The sequence below is a fragment of the Podarcis raffonei genome, chromosome 4 (genome assembly GCF_027172205.1).
Source record: "Podarcis raffonei isolate rPodRaf1 chromosome 4, rPodRaf1.pri, whole genome shotgun sequence".
Taxonomy (NCBI): Eukaryota; Metazoa; Chordata; class Lepidosauria; order Squamata; family Lacertidae; genus Podarcis; species Podarcis raffonei.
In genome coordinates this window covers 6,984,863-6,997,587 of record NC_070605.1, presented here as the reverse complement: position 1 = coordinate 6,997,587, position 12,725 = coordinate 6,984,863, and the positions used below count along the sequence as shown (strand labels likewise).

General features: G+C 47.5%; 1 protein-coding gene and 1 pseudogene across 10 annotated transcripts in view; both read left to right on the top strand.

Moving 5' to 3' along the window:
* The window catches only part of LOC128412239 (zinc finger protein 850-like), a 104,280-nt pseudogene that overhangs the window by 1,299 nt on the left and 90,256 nt on the right, over nucleotides 1-12,725 (top strand).
* The window catches only part of LOC128412207 (zinc finger protein 420-like), a 378,482-nt gene that overhangs the window by 364,974 nt on the left and 783 nt on the right, over nucleotides 1-12,725 (top strand). The gene's annotated exons all lie outside the window — the stretch shown is intronic.

Genomic DNA, 12,725 nt, shown 5'->3' with positions numbered 1-12,725 from the left:
TGATCCGTCTTTTCATGGGGACAGAAGGGAAACAGTGGCTGTGGAACCAGATCAGGTCAGGGGAAGCTGCCTTGTGGCGACAGAGGCCGAGGGATGGAGCAACGTCATGAACTGGTTGGGCACAGAGGAATGGTGGGAGGAAGCAGCCAGGGAACCAGGAAGGGAAGACGGCTCAGAGCCGAAGGAGTGGAGGTGAAAGAAGGATGGGCGGTCAGAGGGGGAAGAGGGAGAAGCCTGGGAAGAGGAGATGTCAGAAGCTAAAGGGGTAACAGGGCTTAGTGAGCTGGGAGACTCTGTGGCAGAATGCAGTGCAGAATCAAAGGCAGAAGAGGAAGGAGGCGAGTGGGAGAGGAAGGTCGAGAGGCAGAGGTGAGTCAGGAGAAGGAAGATTTTCTCCCTCTCCTTTTGCCAGAAGCCACCCTCCCTGCTTGTCTCTCAGAGCCAGGAGACCCCCTGCAATGCAGGAATCTCTGCTAGATCATCCAAGACAGATGGCCATCCAGAATAGGCTTATTTTATTTCTAGATTGATCACTGAATGCTCAGATTGATTTCTAAGAAGTGGACAAATGAGAACAAATAGTGGCCTGGATTCACCTAACCAGCCCCACTGGCTGCAAAATGGGGCCTGCCCCCATTCCTCCCGCTCTATGCCCCCATGAACCCCTGGAATTTGGCTCTAGGGCATTGGGGGGGAACTCCCCAGAACAGCTCAGGAGGAGAGGAGAAAGTGGACCCTTCCATCAGGCAAACTGGAATGCTTCTGTAGGCAGAATGACCTAAAAAACAGTGTGGAGTCCCACCTATTTGCACAAAGATGAACACCCATAATTAAAACGCAGAATAAAATAAACATCCATATGTTCCCTTTTCAAACGACACCAAATTAGATGAGGAATTTGGCGCCTCTGACATTTCTATGGCAACAACACCTAAAGAACTCTATGTTGCTGACAATCTGGAGATATCCAGCACCAAATCTACATCTGGACCTTTGCCTAATGTTCCAAAAACTTATCAGAATTATCAGCCTTCTCTACTGTACTCCTGGCGAGACAGGATGGACAGATCTTCCGAATTTGAATATGGCTCTTTGTTGGCCAGTGATCCACATTTTATAACACATACCTCATTAATACCTCCACAGCCACAGATAGAACCAACAATCCTCCAATTAACCCAGGAGGGAGAGGGGGATTGACAGTTAATGAAACACCATGGGACTGTCCCCCCCGCTTGGGGTGCGGTTGGTTGGGTTTTATCTTCTAGGGATACTTACCCTATCAGACCTCCACCTCTTTCCCATACCATTTTGACCCAGGAGTCCTGGCCCAAGGATGACTTATTATTGAGGGGATGTTACCCATCTATTGTGGAGGCTAGTATGGGATCTGGGATTTCCACAATTGAAGGGCTAGGGAGGAATGGCGGTGGGGCTAGATATCTCTATTGGCGAAGGGTTTCGAGATGCAGTGATCCTTGAACCCCTTCCAATCTAAGCCCCATCCCAAGGGATGAGGGTAGGGAGAGCAAGGATTACACACCTCCGTCATTGGTGCTGTGCAATGCCAGGTCCATAGGCAACAAAACCGCCACCATGCGTGACTTTTTTGTCTCGCAGGGGATTGACCTGGCTTGCGTGACGGAGACCTGGGTACGGGAAGGTGAAGTAGTCTCCCTACATGAGATAACACTCCCAGGTTTCTCTTTCCTCCATCAATCGCGGACTGTTGGTCGGGGGGGGAGTAGCATTGTTATTCCGGAAGGATTGCTCTTTCAGAGCTCTGCCATCACCGGCGATCTCCGGCATTGAATGTGTTGGTCTCGTGTGGGGCACCAAGGAGAACTTGGCTGTCTGGCTGGTGTACCAACCACCCAGCACACCTGCAGCCACCCTGTCAGACCTGCTGGAGGTGGTGGCAGGCTGGGCCTTGGAGTTCCCAAACCTACTGGTTTTGGGAGACTTCAACGTCCATGCCGATGCCGCTCCCTCCTCACAGGCTCTGGACCTAGTGACTTCCATGGCAACACTAGGGCTCTCCCAGTTTGTTTTGGGCCCCACTCATCAAGCAGGCCACATGCTGGTTCTGATCTTTGGGGCTGGCATAGATGTGATCATGCTCCCCGCTGTGGAAGTGCCATGGTCTGATCACTACGCTCTGAAAGCCAAGATTGACTTCCCACTCCTCCCCGGCTTGGGCAGCGAACCTATCTGGGCTCGTCCGCGAAAACTGATGGATCCTGATAGATTCCGACAAGCCTTGCGGAACCCTGCTCCTCCTGGCGACTCAATAGATGATCTTGTTGAGGACTGGAATAACCGGCTCTTGGCAGCCATTGATGAGATTGTGCCTAAGTGCCCTCTGCGACCCCGTCGAAACCAGGCCCCTTGGTTTACTGAGGAGCTCCGGAAAATGAAGCGGGATCTCAGACGGCTAGAGTGAGTATGGCAATGGACTCGTGACGGAGCCTCAAGAACATATTATAGGATGCTTATGAAAGCCTATGAGATGGCTATGAAAGCTGCTAAGAAATCTTACTTTGCAGCTTCCATTGCATCCGCTAGCTCTCGCCCGGCACAACTTTTTAGAATAATTAGGTCAGTAACGTCCTTAGGAGGACAACCAAATTTAAGCACAAATTCGACCCACAGCTGTGAGGCATTCGCAAGCTTTTTTGCGGAGAAAGTCCTGTTGCTCCGCCGTGACCTCCCTGCCAATTTAGATACAGTGACTGAACTGGAGGCCCCTCGACTGACTTCAGGTCCAGTGTTGGACCATTTCGATCGGATATTCCCTACTGATGTGGATAGATTCCTCCAAGTTGATAGACCCACCACCTGCCTCCTTGATCTGGGCCCGTCTTGGCTGATTAGGGAGTGTCCAGATGTTGCGCGGACCCCCCTGGTTGAAATTATCAATTTGTCCCTTGACACGGGGACATTCCCAGGGGAACTGAAGGAAGCAGTGGTGTGTCCACTCTTAAAGAAAACTTCATTAGATCCCTTAGACCTATCCAATTACCGCCCAGTTTCAAATCTTCCATATCTGGGTAAGGTAATTGAGAGAGCAGTTGCTGAACAGCTTGGTAGGTTTCTGGAGGAAACATCGGCATTAGATCCATTTCAGTCCGGTTTCTGTCCTGGTTTTGGGACGGAGACGGCTCTGGTTGCCCTAACAGATGATCTCCGTAGGCAACTGGATCAAGGCGGGTCAGGACTGCTGATCCTTTTAGATTTGTCAGCAGCCTTTGACATGGTCGATCATGATCTTCTGGACCACTGCCTCGCAGACGTGGGGATACAGGGCATAGCCTGTAACTGGTTGTGCTCTTTTATCTCTGGTCGGGGACAGAGGGTGGCACTAGGCAGGGAAATGTCGTCGCGCCACTCCTTGGTGTGTGGAGTGCCGCAGGGTGCAATTCTCTCCCCGATGCTTTTTAACATCTTTATGCGCCCCCTTGCCCAGAATATCCGGAGCTTTGGGCTGGGCTGTCACCAATATGCTGATGACACTCAGCTCTATCTGCTGATGGATGGCCACACCGACTCGGCCCCGAACACACTGACCAGATGCTTGGAAGCTGTGGCTGGATGGTTTTGTGGGAGCCGATTGAAACTAAATCCTTCAAAGACAGAGGTCCTATGGCTGGGTCGGGATGGCATGGGGATGAGGGACCAACTCCCTTCTCTTGCGGGGGCCCAATTAGTGCCATTGCCTTCCGTTAAGAGTTTGGGTGTAATCCTTGACGCCTCCCTTTCCATGGAGGCGCAAGTTACAGCAACAACCAAGGCGACATTTTTCAACTTCGCCGCATCAAGCAGTTGGTCCCTTACCTTTCCCGCCCCAACCTGGCCACAGTGATCCATGCAACGGTCATCTCCAGGCTTTACTACTGTAATTCGCTCTACGCGGGGCTGCCCTTGAAGCTGTCCCAGAAACTCCAGCGGGTACAGAATGCTGCAGCGAGGCTCCTCGCGGGGTCTCTGCCATGGGAGCATATTCACCCAGTGCTTTTCAAGCTGCACTGGCTCCTGGTGGAGTATAGGGTCAGATTTAAGGTGCTGCTTTTGACCTTTAAAGCCCTTCACGGCCTAGGACCCTCGTACCTACGGGACCGCCTCTCCTATGCCCCACGGAGAGCCTCAAGGTCCATAAATAACAACACCCTAGGGGTCCCAGGCCCTAAGGAAGTTAGATTGGCTTCAACCAGAGCCAGGGCCTTCTCAACTCTGGCTCCAGCCTGGTGGAATGCTCTGCCTCATGAGACCAGGGCCCTGCAGGATCTGATTTCTTTCCGTAGGGCCTGTAAGACAAAGTTGTTCTGCCTGGCCTTTGGCTTGGAGCCAATTTGATTCCCTCCCTCCCTCTCTTTTTTCTTTTCCTTCTCCTCCTGCGATGAGGCTACATTTTAATATTTTAATGTTCCAATATCTTAATGTTGTATTTTATTTTTGTTTTTAAGTTGTAATCATTCATCTTGTTTTTATTATTGCTTGTAAGCCGCTCTGAGCCCGGCCTTGGCTAGGGTGGGCGGGGTATAAATAAAATATTATTATTATTATTATTATTATTATTATTATTATTATTATTATTACTACTACTACTATTATTATATTTATAATGTGCAGCAAAGCAATCCTATTGAAACAACACCACAGTTAACAGTAAGAACACAACAGAGCATTGTGTAGCAGATCATATTTCTGTCTCAGAGGAGAACATTTCCTGTTTCTTTTAGGGTCCAGCGTGCTTTGAAGATGTTGCTGTTCGTTTCACGGACGAGGAGTGGGCGTTGCTGGATCCTGACCAGAGAGCTCTGCATAAGGACGTCATGGAGGAGAATCGTGGGATCGTGGCCTCTCTTGGTAAGGGTCCCTGTGGGATCGTCATATCTGCCTGGAAATTCAAAAAATATCTCAATGTGACCAACCTCATATATTTTCACAGAGCTCACCAGCACCCCCTGTAACACCTGGGAACCTAACACCCCCACAATAAAGAGTAAATTAGTTTTTTCTTTGAACAATCTTCCTCAAATTATTCCTTTTTCTACCATGATTGTGTTAGGAGATTGATGTTCCTTTCCACCTAAACTGATGTGTGGAGCTATCGGTTTACATTCCAGCACAGCTTGCTGGGAACTTCCGTTTGTGTATACCGTATTTTTCGCACCATAGGACGCACTTTTTCCCTCCTAAAAAGCAAGGGAAAATGTGTGTGCGTCCTATGGAGCGAATGCAGGCTTTTGCTGAAGCCTGGAAAGTGAGAGGGGTCGGTGCGCACCGACCCCTCTCGCTCTCCAGGCTTCAGGAAGCTATCCGCTAGCCGTGGGAGACCCAGCTCTCCCACGGCTAGCGGAGCGCTGCATTAATCCCAAAGCTTGGGGCGTGCGGAGCTCAGCTGGGTGCCGGCAAGGTCTCCGCTAGCTGTCTAGACCTTGCCGGCACCCAGAAGCTTGGGGCGCGCTGAGCTCCGCAGCCCCAAGCTTCGGGATTAGCGCTCCGCTAGCCGTGTCTAGGCTGCGGATAGCAGCCTGCTTCCCGGAGCGTCGGGCGCCCTGAAAGCAGAGCGCCCGGCGCTTTGGGAACACATCCGCAGCCTAGGCAACCCTGCGGGAGATCCCGCAGGGATGTCTAGGCTGCGGATAGCAGCCTGCTTCCCGAAGCGTCAGGCGCCCTGAAAGCAGAGCGCCCGGCGCTTTGGGAACACATCCGCAGCCTAGGCAACCCTGCGGGAGATCCCGCAGGGATGTCTAGGCTGCGGATAGCAGCCTGCTTCCCGAAGCGTCAGGCGCCCTGAAAGCAGAGCGCCCGGCGCTTCGGGAACACATCCGCAGCCTAGGCAACCCTGCGGGAGGTCCCGCAGGGATGTCTAGGCTGCGGATAGCAGCCTGCTTCCCAGAGCGTCGGGCGCCCTGAAAGCAGAGCGCCCGGCGCTTTGGGAACACACCCGCAGCCTAGGCAACCCTGCGGGAGATCCCGCAGGGATGTCTAGGCTGCAGATAGCAGCCTGCTTCCCGAAGCGTCGGGCGCCCTGAAAGCAGAGCGCCCGGCGCTTCGGGAACACATCCGCAGCCTAGGCAACCCTGCGGGAGGTCCCGCAGGGATGTCTAGGCTGTGGATAGCAGCCTGCTTCCCAGAGCGTCGGGCGCCCTGAAAGCAGAGCGCCCGGCGCTTTGGGAACACATCCGCAGGGTGGGGAGCCCTGCAGGAGTTCCCCGCAAGGCTCCCCACGCTGCGGATAGCAGCCTGCCGCCCGGTGGGCGGGGTGCCCTGAAGCAGAGCACCCCTCGCGCCGGGCAGACATCCGCAGCGTGGGGAGCCCTGCAGGAGTTCCCCGCAAGGCTCCCCAAGCTGCGGATAGCAGCCTGCCGCCCAGCGGGCAGGGCGCCCTGAATCAGAGCGCCCCTCGCGCCGGGCAGACATCCGCAGCGTGGGGAGCCCTGCAGGAGTTCCCCGCAAGGCTCCCCAAGCTGCGGATAGCAGCCTGCCGCCCGGCGGGCGGGGCGCCCTGAAGCAGAGCGCCCCGCGCGCCAGGCAGACATCAGCCAGCCCCACAAGCTCGGGGGACAGCAGGGAGGCGCAGTGCCACTATCCCGCTGTTCCTCCACCTGGTTTGGTTTCCCTGACCTGCTTTTGGGGGGGAAATAAAGGGAAATTTTTTCCCCTTTATTTCCCCCCCAAAAAACTAGGTGCGCCCTATGGTCCGGTGCGTCCAATCGTGCGAAAAATACGGTAGCTTTTGCCTCATGCTTCCTGCTCTTAGACATGAAGGAGAGCAGACATGTTTTTCTTTGTCTTGATCTATGCTGAATATACTGCTTGTAAATATGCTTTACATATGCCTCTGTCCACCCTTCTTTTTTTTAAAAAACAACATTTTATTAGTTTTTACAATATCAACGACAAACAAAAATATAAAACAAACAAAACATAACATAAATCATAACCTTATTGAAAATAACAGTTATTTACTTTGTAAAACGACTTCCTCCTTTCCCCTTAGTTGAATTTCATTGCATATCCTTATAACGGTTTTCCAAATCCCAAATTTAATACCCTTTAAATTAAACATTAACATCTTTAAATCTTCTCCTTCTTGTATTAAACATATTATTTTATCAGTTAACATAAATACATCCTAAGCCCATTAAGTATCTGGACGCTATTTCCAGTTATTTTAGCTTAACAAATTTAGCTAAATAATCATTAAATTTCTTCCATTCTTCGTGGTGTTCCTCCTCCTTCTGGTCACGGACTCTTCCGGTTAGATCGGCTAGCTCCATAAAATCCATCATCTTCATCTGCCATTCTTCTACTGTTGGTAATTCTTGAGTTTTCCACTTTTTAGCTAACAAAATACGAGCCGCAGTTGTTGCATACAAAAACAGATTAGCATCTTTCTTGGGCAGTTCCGAACCTGTTATTCCAAGAAGAAAGGCCTCTGGTTTCTTTATAAATGTATATTTCAACATTTTTTTCAATTCATTATAAATCTTTTCCTAGAAGTCTTTCACCTTGGGGCAGGTCCACCACATATGAAAGAATGTTCCTTCCTTTTCTTTACATTTCCAACATGTATTATCACAATTATGATACATCCTTGCTAATTTTACTGGAGTCAAATACCATCTATACATCATTTTCATAATATTTTCCTTTAACAAAGTACATGCGGTGAATTTAACCCCTTTCTTCCACAATCTTTCCCAGTCCTCAAACATTATGTTATGTCCTAAATCTCTTGCCCAATCTATCATCACCGATTTAATTTTGTTCATCTTTCGTATGCCACTCCAGCAAAAGCTTGTATATTTTAGATAAGTTTTTACCTTCAGTATCTTAACAACTCCATCTCCAACTTAGATTTTTCCAAGGCAAAACCATTTTTCTTTTCCAGTTTATACAATTCGTTAATCTGGTGGCAATGTAGCCAATTTTGCTTATCTTTAATTTGCTCAAATGGTCCTAATTTATAACCTTCCTTTTCCTCTATTAATAAGTCATAATATCTCAACCATTTGGTATCCATATTTAATTTTTTCTGGGCCGTTGCCTCCACTGGTGAAAGCCATCTGGGCGCCTTTCTTTCTAAAAGGTCTTTGTATTTTATCCAAACATTATACAACGATTTCCGAATTATATGATTTTTAAATGCTTTATGGGCTTTTACTTTATCATACCACAAATATGCATGCCAACCAAACACATTATCAAATCCCTCCAAATCTAGTAAATCTGTATCTTCTAATTTCATCCATTCTTTAATCCAACAAAGTGCGGCAGCTTCAAAATAGATTTTTAAGTCTGACAGAGAGAATCCCCCTCTTTCTTTGGAATCCGTAAGTAATTTATATTTAATTCTGGGTTTCCTCCCCTGCCACCCTTCTGTCGCAAAGAGTTAATTACTCTGCTGATTAGAGGGTGCTCCAGCTTCTGAAGAGTTCTGAAGCTGCGGGTCGCTGTTTGATGCTGTTCCGCGGACCGGAGTTTGCCCGGTTACCGGCCGGTGGGCTGGAGCCAGCTGGGAGCCTGCCAAATGCCCCCGTTTCCCTTGGACGCATCCCAAGAGATTGGGCTGGTCTGAAGTTCCCAGGCCATCTTCACTGTCAGCTTCAGAATTGTTAGGAAAGCTAAGCAGCTTCAGGTTTTTGTTATTGCTCCTGTCAGTCTTGGGTTGACCAAAGAGACGACTGGCAGCAAAGCTCAGGTGCTGCCAGCCAGAGAAGAAGCACGCCTAGGGAGAGGAGAGTTAGCAGCGGAAGGCAGAGAGGAGGGGGAGAGGAACTGTCATCTGAGCTCTGAACAAAGGGGAGAAGAAAAAGAGAGACAGAGAGGCAGACAGCTGTGTGAGAGCTACAGGAGTGAGTCAGACGCTGGAATGCAGGAAGCATTCTCTGCCAAATTTAAAGATACTGGAAGAGAAGGTGGGGGCTTCCGTGCTGGGGAAGGGGGAGGAGCTCAGTCTGGGCAACTCCATCTTGTGGGGAGGACGAAGAGTAGAGGAGCTCCGTCCAAGTTTGTTGTCTTAGCAATAAATCTGAAATAATTAACAGCCAGAGTCGTCTCACGACCAAGCCAAGGACTGACATTGGAGATGGAGGGGATGCCATGACTGGGCCAAACAAAATCCACCCCAGAGAAGAGCTAGGCTTATGGAATCTCAGGTAGTAGTAGCAGTGATGAGGATGAGGATGATGATGATGATGATGATACAGTGGTACCTCGGTGTCAGGGAACTGCCATCGGAGGAGCAGGAGGTGAAAGGGCTCACAGAGGCTGAGAGAGACCATTCAGCTGAGGAGGGAACCAGCAGGGGGAGAGGTGGAGTTCCAAGGGAAAGTGAGTCGGAGGGAGGGCTCAGAGACACTTCCAGCGAAAATAGTGGGGAGGTTTCAGGACCTCCCATAGGGACACCTACTCCTCGCCGGAAACTGTCACGCCGAGAGTCCAGAAGACGCGTTTCCGTTAAGGAGCTTTTATGCTGGAAGAAGTTCCGTAAACGCCCACTGTCCGATTCCACGAGCGACTGATGGAGCCATGCTTAAGGAGCTCCGTCACAGACAGAGGTTTGTGGACTTAACCAAACTCTGAGGGACTAGGATTTTACGCACAAGCAGCTCAACATCCCATCACACTCGGTTTACAAACTTAATCTTTTCCGGAACAGAACTGTTCTTAAATCGAGGTACCACTGTAGTAATAATAATAATAATTTTTATTTCTACTCTGCCCATCTGGTTGGGTTGCCCCAGCCACTCTGGGCAGCTTCCAACACATATATCATCATGAAACATAAATAATAATAATATGATTCCATATAAAAAGAACATTAACTTTAAAATGAACAACTTATACTAGTGGCCAAAATTGTGGAAACCTTTTGTGAAAAGTGTATTTCTGAGGTTTGATGGCTCCTAACACCACTTTTGTGTGGAGTAATACCATAAAATTATAGAGCAATGGAAAGATAATTTAATGAAGAATGTAATGCAATGACTTTAATGAAGGAGTATTTATTAGAACAGCAGTCATAAAGAAAAAACGTGAAACCTTTGGTAACCATTGGTAACCTTTAGCTTTCATTACGGCCTTACAATGCCTTCCCATGAAGTGAACCAAGTTTTTAGTTCTGCAGCTCTAATAATGTGAAACCAAGACTGAATTATTGCCTCTGTTAATTGGGCTTTATTGCTCGGTTGCCTCTTATTAACAAGTTTCTTTAGTTGGCTCCATAGATTTCCTGTTGAAATAGAAAATAAATATATAAATAAATGTTTATATAAATATATATAAATGCCTCAGTACCTGGGGAAAAGATCACCTCCGGAATGCTTCAGTTTGGGCTAAAGTTTTTCATTTATGTATTTTGGGGCATTTACATTCCTATTAATGATGCAAATTCTGCCCACACCTTTTCCTGCCATCCAACCCCAGATCATCACACTATCTGGGTGTTTCACGGTTGGTGTAATGCAAGTAGCATGTAAATCTTCTCTGATTCTTCTCCTTGTGTATTTCATGCCGTCACTACCAAGCAAGGAGATTTGGGTCTCATCCCTCCAAATAACACTGTCCCATTGTTCCACTGTCCGGTTAACATGGTTTTAATCTTTTCAAGCTTTGCTTGAGGGATAGCAATTGCTTTTTCCTTGGAATTCTATCCTTTAAACCAGTCCTGGTACTCAACTGCACATTGCATCTCGCCATGTCATCTTGTATACACCCAGATGATATTTTTCTGTCATGTAGGGACAGTCTCTCCATTCTTCGATCGTCACTTGCCTTTGTGCACCTCATCCTGCCTTTACCGGTCTTATTTTGTAGTGACTGAGTCTCCTTATACCTCTTCAAAAATATAGAAAGGCCAGCTTTGATTATGTTTCCCCCAATCTCACTTCTAATTTCTTCATAACTGTAGCCTTGTTCACTTAATAGTACTATTTTACATCGCTTTCTGGGTGAGCAGTCAACTCTTTGTGCCTTTTCTATAATTTTATTATGTTTTACAACCTCACTAAATGAAAGAACACAAAAAAACCAACCAACTTGTTAGCAATCACGTAACACACTGACAAAAGTCAACCTAAGCAAGTTGTGCTTCCTTTTTCTGGTTATTTGGCTACAATGTTTGATAGAATACGGATAAATAAACAATCTTTGTTGAACTGCATTCTTGATTAAATTATATTTCCCTTGATATATAATTTTATAATATTACTCCAAAAGAAGTGGAGTTTTGATCCAGCAAACCTCTGAAATACACTTTTCTCCAAAAGGCTTCCGCAATTTTGACCACTGCAGTATATCAGACAAAGCAACATTCAACAACACATCAGAATCTCATAATAAATATGTTGGTTAATGACAAACAACACAGGTAATGAACACACACCCAACTCTCTCCAGTTCTTCTCCATTTGTTCCTGAGGCTCTAATCCCTTTTTGTCTCCATTGCAGATTGTGATGAATCGGAAATCGAGAACAAAGGTGACCGCGAAAACATCCCCAGGGAGGAGAAGCCACGTAAAAATTTAGAGTGTGGACAAAGCTGCAGTCAGAGCTCCCATTCCACGTCCCATCAACAAAATCTCATTGGAAATAAACTCTATCAGTGCATGGAATGTGGAAAGAGCTTCAGTCAGAACTCCAATCTCACATCCCATCAAAGAATTCATACAGGGCAGAAACCCTATCAGTGTGTGAAATGTGGAAAGAGCTTCAGGAAGAGCTCCCATCTCACTTCCCATCAAAGAATTCATACAGGGGAGAAACCCTATCAGTGTGTGGAATGTGGAAAGAGCTTCAGGGAGAAGGACATTCTCACATTTCATCAAAGAATTCATACAGGGGAGAAACCCTATCAGTGTGTAGAATGTGGAAAGAGCTTCAGTCACAGTTCCAGTCTCACTTCCCATCAAAGAGTTCATATAGGGGAGAAATCCTATCATTGCATGGAATGTGGAAAGAGCTTCAATCACAGCCATAGTCTCACTTCTCATCAAAGAATTCATAAAGGGGAGAAACCCTATCAGTGTGTAGAATGTGGAAAGAGCTTCACTGATAGCTCCTCTCACACTTCCCATCAAAGGATTCATACAGGGGAGAAACCCTATCAGTGTGTGGAATGTGGAAAGAGCTTCAGTCAGAGCTCCCATCTCACTTCCCATCAAAGAATTCATACAGGGGAGAAACCCTATCAGTGTGTGGAATGTGGAAAGAGCTTCAGGAAGAGCTGCGATCTCACTTGCCATCAAAGAATTCATACAGGGGAGAAACCCTATCAGTGTGTGGAATGTGGAAAGAGCTTCACCAATAGCTCCCATCTCACTTCCCATCAAAAAATTCATACAGGTGAGAAACCTTATCAGTGTGTAGAATGTGGAAAGAGCTTCAGTCAGAGCTCCGATCTCACTTCCCATAAGCGAATTCATACAGGGGAGAAACCCTATCAGTGTGTGGAATGTGGAAAGAGCTTCAGGAAGAACTACCATCTCACTTCCCATCAAAGAATTCATACAGGGGAGAAACCCTATCAGTGTGTGGAATGTGGAAAGAGCTTCAGGAAGAAGTACATTCTCACTTCCCATCAAAGAATTCATACAGGGGAGAAGCCCTATCAGTGCATGGAATGTGGAAAGAGCTTCAGTCACAGCTCCCATCTCACTTCTCATCAAAGAATTCATACAGGGGAGAAACCCTATCAGTGCATGGAATGTGGGAAG